Here is a 19,622-nt window from a genome sequence, read left to right on the forward strand (position 1 = left end):
AGATTATTTTGGTTGCTTTTGATTTTCCCACCTCTGTTTCCTTGACCACTCCATTTCTCCCTGCCTGGAACACTATGACACATCAAATTCACCAAACCATATCTTGCTCATCTTCAAAGCCCTCCTCAAATCCTAACTGCTCCAGTAACCCTTTCCCAGTTAATTATCAACATCCCAAATCACATCAACCCAACAGCTAGCCTTATTCATTTATTCAGTCATATTTATTAAATGCTTACTGTGTGCAGAGCACTGTGCTAAGCAATTGGGAAAGTACAATACAACAATAAACAGTGACAATCCCTGCCCACAATGAGCTCACAGTCACTTACCATATCATTTATCTAATAATACCCATCCACATCCCTTGTGCAAAGTGATAGTCAATTATTCAGCTATTTCATCCTGACCTATTTGTGTTACTGTCTCAAGAGCCCGGCCTTGGGAGTCATAGGTTATGCATTCAAAATCCCGGCTTTGCCACTTGTCAGCTTTGTGACTGTGGGCAGGTCACTTCACTTCTCTGTGCCTCAGTGACCTCATCTGTAAAATGGGGATGAAGACTGTGAGCCTCACGTGGGACAACCTGATGACCTTGTATCTCCCCCAGCACTTACAACAGTGCTCTGCACATAGGAGAAGCAGCGTGGCTCAGTGGAAAGAGCATGGGCTTTGGAGTCAGGGCTCATGAGTTCGAATCCCAGCTCTGCCACTTGTCGGCTGTGTGACTGTGGGCAAGTCACTTAACTTCTCTGTGCCTCAGTTCCCTCATCTGTAAAATGGGGATTAAGACTGTGAGCCCTACGTGGGACGTCCTGATTCCCCTGTGTCTACCCCAGCGCTTAGAACAGTGCTCGGCACATAGTAAGCGCTTAGCAAATACCAACATTATTATTATTAGTAGTAAGTGCTTAACAAATGCCAATGTTATTATTATTATATCCATGTTCTTCCTCCTGCTCCCACTATTTGTGAATGATTTAAGTCTGTTTTTACTCTTTTAGAAACCTTTAAACATTGGAGACAGTGCCTTTTACATCCTGTACGCTCTCCAAAGTGCTTAGTACAATGCTCCGTATCACAGTAGCAGAAGCAGAGTTTAGTAGCATCAAGGATGCCTAAGCAGCCCAATTCAGGAATAAATGATTCTTCCTGAATGGGGAAGGGAATTAGAAAAGGAGTGTTGACAAATTGCCAAAGTAGATGAGAGAGGCTACAAAAAACTGTCATGACATGCAAATTAAGTTAAATATATGCAAGGCAGAGTGGCCGGTGAAAAGAACATTGGACTGGGAATCAGAAGTGTTGAAGTCCCAGTTCCACCTCTTGCTTGCTGCTGTATGATTCTGGACAGGTCAAATAACTTCTCTGGGACTCAGTTTCCCCATACAATAATGGTAATATTATTTATAATAGTAACAATTGTAACAATAATAACAGTATTTGTAAAGTGCTTACTTCATGACAAATTCATTCATTCAACAGTATTTATTGAGCGCTTACTATGTGCAGAGCACTGTACTAAGCGCTTGGGATGAACAAGTCAGCAACAGATAGACTGTACTGAACACTGGAGTAGATACAGTATGTGCAGATCAGACTCAATCCCCATTTCACATGAGGCTCACAGACTAAGTAGGAGGGAGAACAGGTATTGAATCCCCATTTTACAGGTGAAGAAGCTAAGGCATAAGGAGGTTTAGTGACTTGCCCAAAGTCACACAGCAGGCAAATGGCAGAGGTAAGATTAGAACCCAGGTTCTCTCACTCCCAGACCAGTGGTTTTTCCATGAGGCCACACTGTTTCCCATATTCAAAATGGGGACCATGATGGCACAATGGACTTAATCTTCAAGCACAGCATAAGGAGAAGTGCAGAGAGAAGCACTAAGTCCTCTTTATAGTTTTTGAAGACTTCACCAAAGCATTTAATACTATACTGCCTCTAGATGTAGATGCTGGCAATGATTCAGTAAATTGAGCTGGTCTGAAAGGGTTATTAAGATTTTAAAATTGCTTATAAGAACTGGGGATTCCCTGCCTGACGTCATCCCTCGAAAGGAGATTGCTCACTACTTTCAAAATCTCTCCCTGTTCCCCTTGCCTTCCTCAGGATCGGGTTTCTTAGCAGAGAGGTGAACATCGGCTACTTCCACCATGGAGTCAACACTGGTCCCTGCTCGCCATCTTCTTGTCAGCATCATGCTCCTCCTTCCCTGACCCCCAAGTGCACTGGAGCCCCGCTCATAGAGTCTCTGCACCTACAGGGTGTCCTAGGCTGCTGAGGTGGCTTTCCTCACCCGTGCTCCAAACTGCAGTTTGGGTTGAGCTCCATGATGCGGAGGAGCTCTGACCTATTGTGTCACACCTGTGGTCCAGGGAGTCCTGCGGCACCAAGATGAGGCTCTGAGTTGCTTCTCTGTGGAACCAATGTCCCCTTCCCTGCCCCTCTCCCCTGTGGCACAACCTGAAGGCCAGAACTGCCACTGTTACAAAATATCTCTGTGATGCACCTCTGCTTTTATGCCCATGCGCAGTGCCCCTCACTGTCAACTAGAACCGAAGCCTGGTACCACTTTCCGCCCATACCACTTTCAGCCCGGGTCCAGCAGCTCTGGCCTGCTGCCCCCTAACCACACACACCATAATGCTAAGGGGCCATGGAGCACCCCTCAGCCTCTGCCCTGGGACACAGCAGCATCGCCTGGAGCTGCTGATGCCGCAGGACACCTCCAGCCTCCACCCCACTGCAGTTTTGGTTGATGCTAGTGCCCCATGTTTTCCCCAACTCCTTGGTATTTTGGGGGTGTCCCTGCCCCACTTCATCTCTTGACCACTTGGCTCCAATAGGGCAGGTCAGGACTCTGCTTGGAGATCACCAGGAAGACTCACTTCAGGACCTGAGTTTTTCCCAGCTCCACCACTTGTCTGCTGCATGATGTTGGGTAAGTCACATCTTTTCTGTGCGTTCATGTGTAAAATGGGGATTCAGATTGTAAGACCCACGTGGGACATAGACTATGTTTGATTAACTTGTAGCTATCCCAGCACTTAGCATAGTGCCTGTAGTAAGTGCTTAACAAATCCCATTAAGAAAAACGGTTGGAGGGGCCATGAGTGATGAATGCGTACCACTGGAGATCAAGGGATGTCAACTTCCTTCTCAACCACCAATGACAAGCCACAGAGTCCAAGTGACAGGACAGGGACTAATGATGGTTTATGCTGGTGGGAATATCTTCAGGAGGGCCAAGGGGAGCTGGCTGTGTCTGCTTGGGTGGGCTTATACAAATGAACAGATCTGTTCAAAGCCAGGTGTAGAAACAGCCATTACTCAATACCTAGACCAGCACTATACGCAGAAGCCTCCAGGTCAGGAGTGGAATTAAAGGTGCCTGACTTGGAGAGAGAGTTACTGTCCCTATCTTCTCTACACTACACCCCTCTGGGAGGCGAAACACTCCCCTCCACCTGCAGCTCCAACCCCATCCCTTCTCTCCTTCTAAAATCACTTGCACCCACTTAGCTTCCCTCCCTGACAGTCATCTTCAACCGCTCACTCTCAAAAGGCTTCTTCCCCCAGAGTTAAACACATCCTCATCCAGCTCCTTGAGGAGTGGAATCATATATACTAATTCTATTGCATTCTCCCAAATTCTTAGTACATTGCTCTGCACAGAGTTGTTAATAAATATTACTGACTAGTGGATTAGTTTACTTTTAGGACTTTAGACTAGAGGAGCCCTAAGGACTGGGAACTATAAAGGAAAGTATGAAACAGAAGAGATGGACAAAACCGAAAATCTCTCTCAGATTGAATTTGGTCACAAAGGAACAACCAATTTGCTCAGGCATCTAAGCTAAACCCTCTGGCTATCTTCGGTGTTTACTGTGTCTTTCACCAGACACAGGGTCTACCATAGCACAGCAAATCAGAGCCAGGAGCAGCTAATAATGAGATCAGTTTTCTCTGAGAATTTGATTCAGGGCATAAACCTACAGAGATGCTCTCTGGGTGGGGCATACAACAGGCAGTAACTCTTTGAAAGGAAATTATCCTAAAACAGTCAGGAAAACATCTCTGCAGCAAAAGCCATGGAGACATCAGCTGGGAAATAAATTCTTATGAATAGCCCTCAGCACACCATGCCCTTGGTGATGATGGAGACATGACATAGAATGTCACACAAGCTGAAAATCTGGGGCCCAGCTCATGCCCTGATCCAGGAAGAAAGAAGTCAATGTACTCACTTTGATCAGTCCGTCTCTGAAAGAATGGGCCACAGATGCATATGCCTTTGAGATGATGGGTATCTTAATGGGTACACAGTACTTTTCAAATTCATGCTGTGCTAGCAGAGTATATTAAGTCTTGCTCTTATCAGTAACCTTGTTTACCTCTGCCTTAGGAAGCCCAAGACAGAGGGGCAGACTGCCCCACCTTCACCTGGGGCTGGAATGTAATTCCAATGCCCAGCCCAAAAATCACACCCAGGCCCATGTAGACAGCAGCTGGTAAAATGACCAGTGTTTTAGGTCCTTATTTCCTAAGTCATTTTAGGATTTTAGATTACGAGACCCTTAAGGGATAAGGACCATGTCTAATTCCCACCTGTATATTCTCACCTAGTTCTTAGTACAGTGCTCTGCACACAGTAAGCACTTAATAAATACCATTACTACTTAAGATCACCCCACAAGGCCACATTTTTCCATTCTACCCTCCCCTCCTCAAATCTACAGACAATTACTCTTCTCCCCTTCAAAGCCTTTGAAGGCACATCTCCTCCAAGAGACCTTCCCTGACTAAACCCTCCTTTCCTCTTCTCCCACTCCCTCCGTGCTGTGACTTGGTCCCTTTATTCATCCCCCCTCCCAGCCCCACAGCACTTATTTACATAGTTATAATTTGTTTATATTAATGTATGCAAACTCACTGTGGGCAGGGAAGGTGTCATTTATGGTTATAGTATACTCTTCCAAGGACTTAGTACTGTGCTCTGCACACACTAAGCTCCCAATAAACATGACTAAATGAATGAATTTGATGTAGGTCCCCAGGAGCCCCATATGGAATTTAAAACAAGGGTAAAAAGATGTTTCATCCTATAGAAACTAGGTTACAAAGTGGTAACTTTTTTTAGGAAAAACCTGAAAATGAATACTTGAAAACTTAGGCCACCAGTCCTTGTTTTCCACAGGAACACACTGAAGGTAGCAATTGTCATTCTTATTGAGCACCTCCTAATCACAAATTGAGAGTTTCCTTGGCCCTGGACAAAGTACAGAGGGCTCACCTGTGATGGTTGGGGTCTAGTCTCCTGGAGGTAGAAGTGGCATCTGGCCAAAGCCTTGTCCCTGGTGTGCCAACACAACCTACAGAGGACTAGAGTCAATTAAGGGCCTCATGATGAGGCAGATTGCTGTAAAAGGCCCCTGCTGTTGGCATTTTAATACTGAGTGTGTGATTTAGGATACCAAAGTGCGGTCATTAATTACCCAGGGAGGTTTGAAAATTTCCATTAGGGGGCTAAAGATAGCAAAAGACTAGAGCATGTTAACACAACAGAGAAGGATTATCTGCTAACAGGAATGAACATATAAACTGCTGCAACTCTTTCAGACACCTGGTCCTCTAGGTAGTGAGTAGTTGGGGTTGGGGGGTGGAGGGGAGAGCAGTGGGAGAGATGATGAGATTGGAGTCTCGCTGGTGAGCCTGGTGATGGAAAAAAGATGCATTCAGTAGATTGCTGGAGCCCTGAGGGAAAACAGCTGAGTTTGAGTCATGTATTATTTGGGTGGATGGTTTTGTTGAACTCAAGTACTGCACTAATGCAGCACTGGCAGTTTCTTAGATAAATCAGGAATGGGCAGGGTTGGGCAATAAAACCCCCTAAGAAAGATAGGGGCCTAATTCACATTCCAAAAAAGGGTGACTCTGAGCCAGTTGGCTACCCCAACATAAATGGTGATGGAGCAAAGCAAAGTGTGAGTTGGGGAATGGACCAAGATCCATTTTCTTCTAGGATTTCAGAATTGGGATTTATTCAACCTCCTAAAGGCCTGAAGGGGTTGACCAACCCTTCTGCTTCCCACTGCTGCCCTGCAGTCCTTGGCAAGTGAGTGAGTGGCAAATGCCAACCCAAAACCTGCAAGGTCAGTGCCTGTTCAGCCCCCTTCTGCAGCTCAGTGCTCCATCGCCAGTTGTGCAGCTGTGATGGATGGCAGTGACATGTTAAATTATTCAGACTGAATGTCTTCCATGAGCTGGTGACAACGATATTGCATTTTTAGATTACTCAGAACTGAGCAGGATAGAGAACTATGTGACTAAAGAACGCATCCCTAAATTCCAAGGAATGAGAGGCCCCTCTCTCCTATCTGCTCTCCCATGTCTTCCCCAACACCATTCCCCCACCCTTCCTTCCCAGCATCCCATGCCCAGCTGGGAAAATCAAAAGGCAGCCAGTGGAGCTTGAGGACAAAGGCCAAGGACATCTGTAGGAATCACTACAGTGTTCATTAGAGCATGAGGAGCCAAGAGGAAAATATTTCTCTCATTGTCATTGGAACCCCAGTTCCAAATAGAAGTTCTTTGGAAACAGCCACTGTTATTCCAGTCAATCAGTTGTATTTATCCAGTGCTTACGGGGTGCAGAGCACTGTGCTAAGCTCTTGAGAGAGTACAATATAACTCTAAAGGTTAGGAGATAGTTTCAATCCAATCAGCACCTTCAGCTCCTGCTTTCTTACCCATAGAAGAAAGATGGGGCAATTCAAGACTCAATCTCACATCCTGCTGTCGCTTCCCATCTGACTTTATCACGGTTTCCTAGTCCCTTGAACCTGAGGGCCTGTCCCATCTTGTCCCCTGCTGATCAGTGCTCACCGCTGACAGGAAATTCAGGAAAAGATCAGCCTCACCAAATCAGATATATCCTCCTTTGCCATGTCACTTGGCCATCACTTCTGACATGAAGAGTGATTGCAGGACAAGCTGCCTGAGAGACAGTCCTGTCCCACCTTGCAATACAGTCCTCTCTCCTCCATGGGAAAATCAATCAATCAGTGATATTTCCTGAGTGCTTACTGTGTACAGGGCATTGTAGTAAGTATTTGAGAGTAAACAATGCAGCTGGTTGACACTATCCAGAAAATAAGAGAGTCTACAGAAACCCTGGGGTTTTTAGAATATTTCCCCAAAAAAGATTCAAGCCCCAAAGTAACCCTCTCTGCTGCTGGAAAGGACTCAAGGAAATCTCAGAAGTCCAACTGGAATGAGCAGACAAGTCTAAATTTCCTGAGTTGTTTCAAAGATTCATTTCTAAAGAGGTAGTTGGATTTGCTCTTTTTCCTACTCTAAATTAATCTTCCTTAGATTGAAACCCAGTTCCCAAATTTTATTAGATTATAATCTCCTTGAAGATTATATTACATGCTCCCAAGGTCATAGTAGAGTGCTCTTCACACATAAGACACTCAGTAAATACTCATGATGATAATGATGATGGTGAGGGTAGTGAAGAATCAGCAAATTCATCAATATATTTGTGAAGTGCCTAATGTGTAAGGAGCATGTGTACTTAGACTGTGAGCCCCTGTGGGACAGAATCTGTGCCTCTAGAATTACTTGTATCTACCCCAGTGCTTAGTAGTACAGTGCTTGGCACATCGTAAGCACTTAAATATCACAATAAGTAAATAACTACAAGATGCATTGCATGGCCTCTGCTCTTGAGGACTTTACAATCTAAGGGGAATTTATAATCTAGTAGTTGCCCAAATTCATTCAAATAGCTGTATCTGACTTACTCTATGCCTTTTGCTTAGTTCATTGGACTTGCTGCCTGAACTCAAAATGATCCTCACATCATCTCTAAGTGATGGAGAGGGCAGGGGTTATCATTCCTAGGTTCTAGGTGAGAAAAAGAAGGCACTAAAGTAGTGACATCACAAGAGTCACAGTGAATCTGCGCTGTAGTCTAAATCTCATTTGATAGTTTCTCTTTCAATCCCTTCAATGAAGGAAGGGGAGAGGGTACAAGAGGGAGAGGTGGATAGACTGGGAGATTGAAAGACAAGGAATGGTAGACAATTTTTTTTTTACCTTGAGGGAAGCAGAGTTCAGGAGTTCTAATGCTCAGTGATCCACTACCTAACTGCTGTTCCCTGCCTCAATTACACCTGGGCAATGCAAGTGTCCTAAAAGTTTATCTGAAAAGTTTTAGGATGAAAGAAGCTAACCAAATGTCAAGTATACTTAACACTGATCAAGCAGAAATAGACTGAATTTAATTTGCTATTTTCACTCCTCCTTTCTTCCTTTTTTTCAAGTTTGGAAGTTTTAAATAGCTTTGGGGAAAAAGAAGAAGCCCTGCTGATTCCTTGACTGTGCAATAAAGCAGCATGGGGAGAATGGAAGTCAGAAAACCAAGGACTCCATGCCTCAGAGATAGGGAAAGGTGAAGTCTATCTGTCCAAACCCCAACAGAGGTGCAGATGTCTAGATGAGATTCTCTCCTCTGCACCCTGTTTGCTGATTTACAAGCCCATTAATCCACTCAAACAGAACTTACCCACCTACTGGAGTTGTCTTCCTTCCTTTTCCCCTCCCTTACAAAAGCAGATGCTGCTCTCCATGGTGTAAAGTCTATGTCTCTCTCTCCGTCTCAGAAATGGATTTCATTTCTTATAACGCAAGGCCATTTTTTAATGGTATTTGTTAAGTGCCTACATTGTGCCAGGCACTGTTCTAAGCTCTGGGATATATACGAGGTAATCATGTTGGACAAGGTCCATGTCCCACATGGGCTAATAGTCGCAATCCCCATTTTACAGATTAGGTAATTTAGGCACAGAGAAATTAAGTGACTTGCCCAAGGTCACACAGCTGACCAGTGGCAGAGCCAGGACTAGAACCCGGGTCCTTCTGATGCCCATATTTGTGGTCTATCCACTAGGTCATGCTGTTTGGCCCATTCCTCAGGCTTCAGCCTATATACCATGGAATTTGGAAAAGCAGTGACTGGGATTAACAACCCAACATCAACCAGATTCTGTTTCACCCTCAATTTCCCCAAGATGGAAGGAAAAATATATATCTGACTCATGGTAAGGTGGGCCCTTTGATACATTGTAAAGAATAGAACTGGCAGTGTTGGATGGGGTCTCTGTAAAGCAGTGCACTGTCTCCTGGCTTTGCTCCTTTAATTGATACATGTAGTCTGGTTAGGACTGGGCTTTCAAAATCAGCACGCACACAGAAGAACCTGCCCCAACACATGGAGCAGGGTTATGTCATTAAAGGTGCATGTTAATCAACCAAAAGTAGATATTGAGTGCCTGTGTGCAGTGCATTGTACATAAAATGGGAAGAGTTCAGAGGTAATACAAATGATCCCTGCCTTCAGGGAATTTAAGACTGTGCATGCAGAGAAGGCCCTAGCCTTGTTGCTCCTGAGGGAGAACTGCCGGTGTCTCTTCATCCTCCAACCTCTAAATACCACTGTGGCCCACAACACCCCAGTCAAACCTCCCTCTATGCCTTCAGGGTGAATAAACAGCCAGAATATTTTTATTTATTTATTTAAATGTTATTTGTTAAAAGCTTATTATGTGCCAGTTACTGTACCAACACAATCAGGTCTGAGCTCCCCAAAGTCACCCCTCCGCCTCTCCCCTCCCCCCAACCAACCCTCTCCCCTACTTTTCCATCCTTCCCTGCAGTATCCTCAGAGGAGATCTCCTCCCTCCTCGCAAGTGCCACCTCCTCCACCTGCGCCTCAGACCCCATTCCCTCTCACCTTCTACAATCGATGCTTAGAATTAATTCCTTAGCTCCCATTCTCTCCTAGACCCCCTCCAATCTGGCTTCCGTCCCCTCCACTCTACTGAGACTGCTCTCTCTAAGGTCACCCATGACCTCCTTCTTGCCAAATCCAATGGCTCCTACTCCATTCTAATCCTCCTTGACCTCTCTGCTGCCTTTGACACTGTCGACCATCCCCTCCTCCTCCATACCTTATCTCACCTTGGCTTCACGGACTCCGTCCTCTCCTGGTTCTCCTCTTACCTCTCTGGCCGGTCATTCTCGGTCTCCTTCGCTGGAGCCTCCTCCCCCTCCCATCCTTTAACTGTTGGAGTTCCTCAAGGGTCAGTTCTTGGCCCTCTTCTGTTCTCCATTTACACTCACTCCTTCGGTGAACTCATTCGCTCTCACGGCTTTGAATACCATCTCTACGCAGATGACACGCAGATCTACATCTCCGCCTCTGTCCTCTCCCCCTCCCTTCAGGCTCGCATCTCCTCCTGCCTCCAGGATGTCTCCACCTGGATGTCTGCCCGCCACCTAAAACTCAACATGAGCAAGACTGAGCTCCTCATCTTCCCTCCCAAACCCGGTCCTCTCCCCGACTTCTCTATCACCGTGGATGGCACGACCATCCTTCCCGTCTCTCAGGCCCGCACTCTCGGTGTCATCCTTGACTCGTCTCTCTCGTTCACCCCACACATCCTATCCGTTACCAAGACCTGCCAGTTTCACCTCTACAATATCGCCAAGATCCGCCCTTTCCTCTCCACCCAAACGGCTACCTTACTGCTACAGGCTCTCGTTATATCCCGGCTAGACTACTGTGTCAGCCTTCTCTCTGACCTCCCTTTCTCCTCTCTCGCCCAGCTCCAGTCTATTCTTCACTCCGCTGCCCGGCTCATCTTCCTGCAGAAACGATCTGGGCATGTCACTCCCCTTCTTAAACAACTCCAGTGGTTGCCTATCAACCTCCGCTCCAAACAAAAACTCCTCACTCTAGGCTTCAAGGCTCTCCATCGCCTTGCCCCTTCCTACCTCTCCTCCCTTCTCTCTTTCTACCACCCACCCCGCACGCTCCGCTCCTCTGCCGCCCACCTCCTCACCGTCCCTCGGTCTCACCTATCCCGCCGTCGACCCCTGGGCCACGTCCTCCCGCGGTCCTGGAACGCCCTCCCTCCTCACCTCCGCCAAACTGATTCTCTTCCCCTCTTCAAAACCCTACTTAAAACTCACCTCCTCCAAGAGGCCTTCCCAGACTGAGCTCCTCTTCTCCCTCTACTCCCTCTGCCACCCCCCCTTTACCTCTCCGCAGCTAAACCCTCTTTTTCCCCCTTTCCCTCTGCTCCTCCACCTCTCCCTTCCCATCCCCACAGCACTGTACTCGTCCGCTCAACTGTATATATTTCCATTACCCTATTTATTTTGTTAATGAATTGTACATTGCCTTGATTCTATTTAGTTGCCATTGTTTTTACGAGATGTTCTTCCCCTTGACTCTATTTATTGCCATTGTTCTTGTCTGTCTGTCTCCCCCGATTAGACTGTAAGCCCGTCAAACGGCAGGGACTGTCTCTATCTGTTGCCGACTTGTTCATTCCAAGCGCTTAGTACAGTGCTCTGCACATAGTAAGTGCTCAATAAATAGTATTGAATGAATGAATACCAAGTGGTAAGGTAATCAGGGACAGTCCATGTCCCACAGTACATTTTACAGATGAGGTAACTGCAGCACAGAGAAGTTAAGTGACTTGCCCAAGGTCACACAGCAGAAAAGTGGCCAAGTTGGGATTAGAAAACACATCCCCGACTTGTAGGTCTGTGCTCTTTCCACTATGCCATGTTGCTTCTCCACTGTACACACAGTACATGAAGATAGGTAATGTGGACAAATGTGAGATGTATGTTTAAGGTCTAGTTAAGTGCAGTAGTAAGGTGCTCAATGTTAATCATACTATATGCTATACTGGACCCTTCAAACAATCACCTACCCAATGGCCTTCATCAAACACAGCATGTTGAACGCTGTACTAAACTTCCTCTTAGTTACTATCATGGCTCACTACCCAGTCATCCTCTTTCCAGAACTTAGCAGATGAATATCTGGATTTCATCTTCCTTCTGAAAATGATGGAGGCAGAAAGAAGGAGAGTGATTTGGTGGACAGGAGGGACTCAGGAATGGCAGAAGGAGCAGATTTAATGTGACTGCTAGTTCATTGCCACCAGCTGCCCCTTCTTTCTACAGAAGAGAGGGACCTTATACATTTCATCTATTTTAGTCTAGAGGGAGAGACAAACATCAAAATAAATTACAGACGTGTACAGATGTATTCTCCTTTCAGGGTCGCACCTGGAGAGTTTCCAGGACTCTACCAGTCTCAACTATGGGAGGGAGAGTCAAGCAGAAGCATATCCATTCCATTCCTAGTTTGGGCAGTGGCTAATGATTGGAAAGCAATCTGCTACAAATCAAAACTCACATGTGCTGGGCAGCAGTGGCATGGGAGAGAGTCAAGGGAGGAGACTCAAGTTACGGCATGGAAGTAGGCAGTGGTAAGCCACTTCTGTATTTTCACCAAGAAAACTCTATGGATACACTACCAGAACGATTGCAGATGAAGGTGGGGCATTCCGGGAAAGATGTGTCGATGGCGTTGGTATCGGTCGGAGATGACTCGATAGCATAAGACAAGACATAGGGTTGGGGGGTTGAGAGCAGAGTGAATCTCAAGTGCATAAAGGACACAGATCGAAGTGCTTAGTTGATGGAGAAGGGCGAGGGAGTAAGGGGGAAAAGAGGACTTAGTAGGGGAAAGCCTCTTGGAGGAGGTGTGATTTTAACATGGCTTTGAAGGTGGGGAAAGTGGTGGTCTGGCAGATATGAAGGGGGAAGGAAGTTCCAGGTTAGAAGCAGGACACAGGCGAGAGGTCAGGAATGAAAGAGACGAGATAGAGGTACAGAGAGTCAGTTGGCATTAGAGAAGCGAAGTGAATGTGCTGGGTCATTGTAGGAAATCAGCAAGGTAACATAGGAGGGGCCAAGGTGATTGAGTGCTTTAAAGAAGATGGTAAGGAGTTTTTGTTTGATGAAGTGTTAGATGGGAAACCATGGAGGTTCTTGAGAAGTGGGGAAACTTGGGACTAAGTTTTTTTTTTTTTAGAAAAATGATAAGGGCAGCAGAGTCAAGTATGGACTGGAGGTGGGAGAGACAGAGACTCCTCAAGGAGGCAGAGTCTAATCACAGGGAGAAGAATGTATTCTAAGGTTCAGAAAGTTCATATTCAGCCAGTCCATATTTCCCAGAATACAACTCAAGGGAGTAAGAGGGTGGGTGATTGCATTGAACTGGATAAAAAATCATTTTTTTCCAGCAAGAGAGCAAAAGTCCGAGCAAGTCCTTCAAATGGGCTCTATCGGCCTTTTCACTGCCCCCCAGTGACTTTCCCTTGTGACCTGTACAGAAATAACCTTTGGTAATGAAGGCCCAGCAGGGAATCTCTAAAAGACACAGCCTTCAAAGGACATTAAATTAGCTCCAGGTAAAGTAATCTATTAGTCTCTTGTTTATTTAAAAGAAGAAAAGATGTTCTTTAACCTTTATATTTGTTTTTTGGCAGTTGAGACAAACAGAATATTTCAACATTTGGTGCAAAGCTTTCATAAGTCTAACAGCACCTGTTTGAAAGACTCAAATCCTCAGTGGCTCCCTTTGATTTTTCTCTTAACTCTAAATGAAATGCAAAACAGGAAAGTGACAAGATTGGAGAGATGACCGGTCAGTCGATGGCTGGAAGCAACAGCAAAGTTTTGTAAAACTTGAGTAGATTCCACACTGCTTTCCCCAGCAGGGGAGCCTTTATTTGCCCCCAAAACTTCCCCTCATATGAGTGGACTAGCAAATTAGCTGTGATGTGGTGCCAATTCCACAGGGGTTAGAGGGATCCTTGCTCTCACAGGTTTTTAGTTAGAGGTAGCAAATGTGTTCTTTTAACCCCTGCTGCTTTTTGGGGGGCTAGACTGCCAACTACTGTCACCTCAATAAAGTCTTCAACAAAACCAAAGAGTTTCTAAGTTTGGTGGCAAAGATCCCAGGCCCATCTGTTATAGTGCTTTGAAAGTTGTCGCCCTCTCCCAAGCCCTGTCCTGCTTGGTCCCCTCCCATAAATTCCTCATCCCATCTTTGATCTGATGTTCTAATAGAGAATTAGTAGTTATTTGTCTTATTTCTTATTTTTAATGGTATTTATTAGGTGCTTACTATGTGCCAGGTAATGGTATTTATTAGGTGCTTACTATGTGCCAGGTACCGTAATAATTGCTGGGGTAGATACAACCTAATCAAGTTGGATACAGTCCATGTGCCTCATGGCACTCACTGTCTGAATTCCCAGACTTTTCTTTCTGTGTGTGGGGTTAAAAAGAGGCCAAGGTGTGGGTTGTGGAGAGAGGGGGACTTGGAGGTGGGGGCAAATTGAGGAAATGAAGGCTTAGTTAGGGAGGACCGCATGATCCTTATCATGAGAAGCAGCATGGCCTACTGGATAAAACATGAGCCTGGGAGTCAGAAGGACCTGGGTTCTAATCCCAATTGTGGCACCTGTCTGCGGGGTGATCATCGGCAAGTCACAACTTCTCTATGCCTCAGCTATCTCATCTGTAAATTGGGGATTGAGACTTTGAGCCCCATGTGGGACAGGGACAGTGTTCAACCTGATCAGCTTTTATCTACCCCAGAACTTATAACAGTGCTTGACACTTAGTAAATGCTAACAAATAACATTATTATTATTATCATTCAATAAGCTAGCCCCCTTCTACCATATCTCGCTTATTTACTACTACAACCCAGCCCTCACATTTCACTCTTCTAATGCCAACCTAATCACTATACCTTGATCTGGTCTACTTTGTCACCTATTCTTGCCACATTCTCCTCTGGTCTGGAACAACCTCCACCTTCAAATATGGCAGATTCATTCTCCCCTCCCTCAAATCCCTATCACAAGAGGCTTTGCCTGATTAAGCATTCCTTTCCGATATTCCCTCATCTTTCCGAGTTGCCTAGGTACTTAGATCTTTACCCTTTAATCACTTGATATTCACCCCAACCTCAGCCCCACCACAATTATGTACATATCTGTAATTTATTTTAATGCTGGCCTTCCCTTCTAGGCCGTAAGCTCCCTGTGGGCAGGGGATGTGTCTATTAACTCTGTTGTATTGAACTGTACTAAGGGCTTACTAGAGTGTTCTGCAAACAGCAAGTGCTCAGTAAAAACTACTGATTTATTGATTGAGGGTTTTGAAGGTATGGAGACAGTAGCCTTCAGGTTGGTGTAGAAATATGGACAGGTCCTCTGAGGTCCTGGTTTGGTCCAGGTCAGAGATAGATAAGTCTATCGATCAATCAATGGTATTTATTGAGTGCTTACTGTGTGCAGAGCAGTGGACCAAGTGCTCAGGAAAGTACACTATAACATATTTGGTAGATATGTTTCCTGCCCACAAGGAGCTTAATGTCTAGAGGAGGCCTTGGGGCTATGTTCAAACTGGGTTGAGCAATATCTCAAGCTAATCTCACCCTGTCTTGCAAGACAACCTGCCTAAATTGTTTCAAATCTTAATCAGCCTTCCACTCATTCAAGTACTAGGGTCAATTCTGTATGGAGGCGAGAGGGCCCATTTCCAATCTGGAGAGGATAGTAGAGTTGTTGCTTTTTCCTGGGCTGGACTCCCAGTTTTTCTTACCCCAGATTTCTGATAAGACCTGAGAGTTCCCAGGTCTGACTGCGGTTGCTCCAAAGCCCCACCCCCTTTCTCCACAACCCACACTTTGGCCTCTTTTTAACCCCACCCACAGAAAGAAAAGTTAGACCCTAAGCAATTCAGTCAGCTCTCCTCTTCCTTGTCCCTTACTGCTCTTATCACCTGCTTACCCTTTGGTTCTTTTGGGAAATTATCAGTTGGACTCTCAGATGATCCAACAATCCTAGAGAATTTATCCCCAGCAGAGAAGAGAAAAAATGGAACAGGTCTTCACCTCCAGGCTGGAAAGAGTTTAGAATACAGAGGGGAGAAAATGAAGTGGAGGAAGGCTAGTTGCTTCAAACTGTGACCCATTTCTCCTTTACTTATTTCCCTGCACATTTGTGAAGCCTTCCTGTTGACACAACTGCCATTTTCCCTCCAAGAGTGGGTGCAATTCACCTAAGGATGGACAGAGGAATGGCTTACAATGATTTCTGAGATATTGCGGGGCGAAGCCTCTGATAATTCCCAGTAATAATAGCCATCGATATTTCATATCTTCATGAAGTGTGACTAGCATCCTTTCTATTCTAACTGCGTCTTTTAGCAGAGGGTGTCCCCATATTTTAAAAAGATTAAAAAAGGATGGTAAGACAGGCTATTTGGATAACTTACTTAACCTATCTGAACCTCAGTTTCCCAAACTCTAAAAATAAATGCAGCATGTGAATCTCATAAGTGTTCTGAAATTGAGCAGTTGTAAAGCATTCTGAGATCCATAGTTAATGGGGTTACATAAGAACAAAATCCTCCTACTTATTATCTACTTTCTAATAATCTCTTTCCAAATCTTATCTTCAAACCCCTACTACCTCCCCTGCCGATTCCTCTTAATGTCTCCTCTCTCTCGCAATTATTTATTATTGAACTCCAAAAACCGTTTGGGGAGACAGTGGGTAGAAAACATGCTGTATAAAATAAAGCTGGATTGTCCTTATTATATGCCAGGATATTAAAAAATGTATATCTTCCTGGCGGGCCATGCCTGAGCTGCTTGTATTAGAGACATTTAGTATGAAATCAGACTTAATGACCAAATCACCTACTCGCAGCCTCAAATGTGGTTAGCATGCAGTTAGCATGGTGAGGGAAAAAAGTAGAGTGGCTCTTCTGTGATTTGTTTGTGAGGCTTTTTTTGTTTCATTTAGGTTCTGTAAAGTCCTCTGGAACCTCACAACTATGAAGGAAATCTTTTTGCCTTTAGCAGTTTCTGCAGAGAGAGAGCTCTCCAGCTGCAAGATCCTGATGAGGTTAAGCATTAATTAAATCGAACTGCGAGAAAATAATTATGCCCACATATCTGTCAGGGCAAGTTGTCACTACCCAGTAACAAAGTTGGATACAAACTCCATCAGTGCAACTGTCAGGCGGCTGTTAAAGGAAATAAATGTGTCCCAAACGGATAATTTCATTTGGGGGGTGGAAAGGGGGGTTGGATTGCAAAGGATTAATGAGGCGAAGGGTTGGTGTTTTCAGTTGGATGTAAAATGCAAACAGAGTAAGTTGTGATATCATCATTTAACCTTAATGTTCAGCCACATTCCAATTTCTAACACGCAGGCGGGACAATTAAATGTCATTCATCAAATAAAAACTTTCCATACACATGAAGAGATTAAAGGAGCTCTTTTCAGATGGACAATGGGTCATGATCCAAAAATGTAATCCCCTTTCCACAGATGCCATATCCTTAACATTAAAGAGGAACATGAATACTGACCCCTTTGGGGTAATTAGAGGATTTCACCAAGAGATTTTTGGTGGATTTTATCTGCTGCCATTGAAAATCTGAGTGGGAGATGAGCCTCTGCTAAGGTGAAGAGAAGATAAATCCTGTGGGCAGTAGGAGATGAGCCTCTGTGAAGGTGAAAGGAAGGCAAGTGTTGAAGGCAGAGGCAGTAGAAGAGACCATCAGAAGAGATATAAAGGGAATGAAATTCACCCTGAGAGACAGACTGCACTTGTATCAATGACCTTTGAACACTTGATATTCACTCCACCCCAACCCCACAGCACCTAAGTATGTATCTTTAAATTATATGTGATAAATTACTCATTTATTCATACTAATGTCTGTCTTTCTCTCTAGACTGAAAGCTTGATTTGGCCAAGGAATGTGTCTGCTAATTCTGTTGCACTGTACTCACCCAAGTGCTTAGTACAGTGCTCTGCAAATAGTAAGTGCTCTATAAATACCATTGATTGACTGACTGATTGGAGAGACCCAATAACCTTCACTCCTCAGTCTTCAATATTGGAGGACACCCAGGATTGAGAGCAAAAGTAATGAGGATTGAGGCATCTTCATTCCCCGAAGCCTTTGACAATATGACAGAAATATGTCTACTTTGTTATATTGTACTCTCCCAAATGCTTAGTACAGTGCTCTGCACACAGTAAGCATTCAATAAATACAATTGATAACCTTGCCTCTGACTGGGCTCATTTGGTTGCCTCCTAAGGTCACTTTCCAATCTATAGAACTAGGATACCTGGTGTGAACATATTTGTCTCCTAAAGGTACCAACTCTGTTGTAGTGTACTCTCCCAAGTGCTTAGCACAGTGCTCTGCACCCAGTAAGCACTCAGTAAATATCATTGATTGAGTTAGGTTACCTTGTCTCAAGGTAATTAGTAATACTAGTAGAAGTATTTATTAAGTGCCCACTTTTTTTTACTATGCGCCAAGCACTGTACTAAGCACTGAGATAGGTATAAGATAATCAGGTTGGACTCGATACCCATCTCACATGGGGCTCACAGTGTAAGTAGAAGGGAGTAGGATAATAATCCCTATTATATGGAAGTAGTAGCTGAGCTGCAGAGAAGTGAAGTGACTTGCCCAGTGTCACCCAGTACACAAGTGGCAGCAGAGTCAAGGTTAGAAACTAGGTCCTCTGACTGTCAGGCACATGATCTTTTCACTAGGCCATGCTGCTTCCCACTTGGTACAATGCACTGTACTAGGTGCTTGGAAAGTAAAGAATATAGCGAGTGACATGCTCCCTGTCCACAAGGAACACACCCTCTAATAGGAGTCAAATGTAAAAATATTTTAAACTAGAGTGGCAAAATAGAGAACTGAATAAAAATATACGCATGTGTGCTGAGGAAGATGTAAATATGTTCATAAATGCTAGGGAATAGGCGACAACAAGACAAATGGAAGGCAAAGGCAGATAGGGAGAACAAAGAGACAACTGAGAGAAGTTCAGGCACTGAAAGACAGGGACCAAAGACAGAAAGAAGGACAAAGAGACAGCATGAAAAAGACAAAGGAATTAAAAAAAATAAAGATAGTTGAGACAAAGAGAGAGATATGGAATGACAGAGATGGGGAGACAGAGAGAATTGAACAGAAGACAATAAAACCAGTCCAGATCAGACATGCCACAAGGCAAAATAATAATAATAATAATGTTGGTATTTGTTAAGCGCTTACTATGTGCCGAGCACTGTTCTAAGCGCTGGGGTAGACACAGGGGAATCAGGTTGTCCCATGTGGGGCTCACAGTCTTAATCCCCATTTTACAGATGAGGGAACTGAGGCACCGAGAAGTTAAGTGACTTGCCCAAAGTCACACAGCTGACAAATGGCAGAGTCGGGGTTCGAACCCATGACCTCTGACTCCAAAGCCCCGGCTCTTTCCAGTGAGCCACGCTGCTTCTCAAGAAGAAACAGACACCAAGGCAGAGACTTGAAAGTGACTAGCCAGGGAGATGAGAGCGTGTAGCATGGTAGTTGGGAGAGAGACGGCGTGCAAGAGGGTCAGAGTTTAACCACGGAAGAGAAGTGGGAGTGGATTGATGAGGGTGGCAGAAGGGATTCATCCTCATTTTCAAATCTGTAACTGCCAGTGTGCTCAGGGAGAGTCCTGAAGCCTTCTGGGCTAAACTGAACCTTTTAAACAACTGCCTCCACCACCACCCCTAATCTCCAGGTCCACAGAGGTTTAGTACCTTCTCTTCAGGTGAGCTGGAACTAGATGGCTGGTTTAGTCCT

General features: G+C 44.8%; 1 protein-coding gene and 1 non-coding gene across 3 annotated transcripts in view; one reads left to right on the forward strand and one right to left on the reverse strand.

The window, feature by feature from the left end:
* The window catches only part of ASTN2 (astrotactin 2), an 869,558-nt gene that overhangs the window by 590,742 nt on the left and 259,194 nt on the right, over positions 1–19,622 (reverse strand). The gene's annotated exons all lie outside the window — the stretch shown is intronic.
* Positions 12,143–12,280, forward strand: LOC114811644. The gene has a single exon (XR_003759340.1). It is a non-coding gene; the product is annotated as a small nucleolar RNA SNORA7 (small nucleolar RNA).

This window comes from Ornithorhynchus anatinus, chromosome 4 (assembly GCF_004115215.2).
Source record: "Ornithorhynchus anatinus isolate Pmale09 chromosome 4, mOrnAna1.pri.v4, whole genome shotgun sequence".
NCBI lineage: Eukaryota > Metazoa > Chordata > Mammalia > Monotremata > Ornithorhynchidae > Ornithorhynchus > Ornithorhynchus anatinus.